Source organism: Cibotium barometz, chromosome 18 (assembly GCF_041138505.1).
Source record: "Cibotium barometz isolate CiBa-2024 chromosome 18, ASM4113850v1, whole genome shotgun sequence".
In the NCBI taxonomy this organism is placed as follows: domain Eukaryota; kingdom Viridiplantae; phylum Streptophyta; class Polypodiopsida; order Cyatheales; family Cibotiaceae; genus Cibotium; species Cibotium barometz.
The window spans coordinates 20941486-20943785 of record NC_141063.1 but is presented as its reverse complement, the minus strand read 5'-3'; positions in this window follow the sequence as shown (position 1 = coordinate 20943785).

Below are 2300 nucleotides of genomic sequence, written 5' to 3'. Positions count from 1 at the left end.
ACTTGATGGTGACAATTAATAAAAGCCTAACTTTTTATTTTTCTTTCTTGATGTTTTTCTCTCCCAAACCCTAGAGTTTTAGGCATCTCTTGCTATGTGAAAATATATGGTTATGGACCATACAATGGCAAACCCTAACTCTAGGGTTATATAAGCAAAGAGCTTTTGCTATGGGTGGTTTGGAATGCCAATTGATTGCAATATTCTTAAAAAGAAAGTTGTCAGCAGCATTGAGAGGCAAATGATTTGGTGCATTTGGAGTTATATTTCTTTTCTTGCAAGCCTTGGTAAGAGGCACATGAGATCTTATGATAAAGAAGGTAAAGTTTGAAGCTATTAGGGATGCAATGGTGATCAATGATGCTTGCAATCCTGATGGGAATGTTATCACATGAGTTCATGCTAAGTGAAATGTATAAACACTTGTACGTAACCTCAATCTTTCTAGTACAAAGTTTTATCACTTGCAATTCAAGCTTGCAGAATCTAGTTTGTTGTGAGGAGTACCCTTGCCAAGAGGAGAAAGAAGAGAACAAGGGAGATTGTTTTCTTGAATTCTTCTACCACTTCCTTGGAAAAGGTGGTAGTAGGAGGATTAGGTACTGCCTAGTGTGGATTAAAGAAGAATTAACTTACATTTGAACAAATACGTGGAAATGGAATCAAATCCATGGTTGCCAAGGGAATGAACACATGAAGCTATGCACATGAGATGCATGTGTGGACAAATGGATCACTTGGATTGTATTCAAAGTGCCTTAACAAGTGCTTGTGATGCTCATCAATCACATTGATGTTGGAAACATATGCAATTGATTAGTTGGCAAACAAAAGTGGCTCATGCAACACTTTGGAGCTAGTTTCAATCAAATCTAAGAAGTCAGTTCACTAAAAAAAAAACTCCAAATTGAATCTAATTTGATTACATGCTTGGAAAGGCTATGTTGGGGACTTTCTAACAAGTCATATAACCTCCCAATTTTGACAAATTTTGGTAGTCAAATTACCAAAATTCAATTACTTGGGATGGATTGAATATAAATTAATTGTACCATTATGTTCCCCATTCCATTACCTCTGCAACAAGCTAAAAACATCTCAAATCGGACTTCTGGGGAAGGAGATATGGCCAATTTGGTGTCTCAGGTTCAAAAAAACAGAGAGTAAATTGATCTTCATTTATGGAAGATCTTTACATATTTGTGAAGTTTATCGCAAGGGCTTCATAAGACATACTACAATCAGAGATCATTTGGTTGGTAAAATTGCATATTTGTCATGCCGAAAGGTACAAGAATGATCCCTCTTTTCTACCATCACTTGGGAAACACGCAGTGACAAATATGGAAGATGAGCACGCAAATGATACATCATTGTGGACAATACGCAAAGAGACCATGTCAAATTGAAGGATCAAAGTGAGACGACACATATAAAACAAGTTTTGGAGGATTATGATCTAAATACTATGGTTTCATTTCAATTCTGCTTTAAAGGCAGCTGAATCTGTAAAAGGCAATTTCATATTGGGTGCGTAAGTGGTGTGTCTAAATTGCATTTTGCATGAGTGCCGGCTAGGGGGACTTGGGAACTCTTGGATGTGAATGAGGATGTTGCAAGTGAAACAAGTTTAAGTGGATGTTAATGAGGATGTTGCAAATGGAACATGTTCAAGTGGATGTTAATGATGATGTTGTAAATACCATAAGGGCAAATGCATGTGGAAGAGAGATTGGGATTGTTTTATACCAAGATTATGGAATAATTGCTTTTGAGAGGTGAAATCTAAGTGACAAAGACATGGAGATGCATGTGTATGACTAAGAAATAATAGCCATTTTGTATGCAATCAAGAAATGGCATCATTATCTTTATGGAAGCAACTTTTATGTTTGAAGATCATCATGGAGTGTTCATTATCACTCAAGCAAAGGAGATGGTTGGCTACTCTACAAAACTATGACTTTGAGATCACATATACAAAGGGAAAAGACAATGTGACAGCCGATTCATTATCAAGAATGCGGGTATTGCCATTGGCAGCCATATTGTAATAAGTGCATAAAGATTAGATTAGGGAAATACAAGAAGAGTACTTGTTGGATGAGGAATTAGCTCTTATGATGTAGAAATTACAGCATGGTACATGTGAAGAGTTGCCTCATTTTTTATGAGAAATGATCTCATATACTTCAAAGAATAAGTATATCTTGTTCCCACCTCGGTATTTAAGAAAAAGGTGATGGATGAAATGCATTCTTTGCCCATGCACGTAGCTTGTAAACGGCATGTGTGAGTCA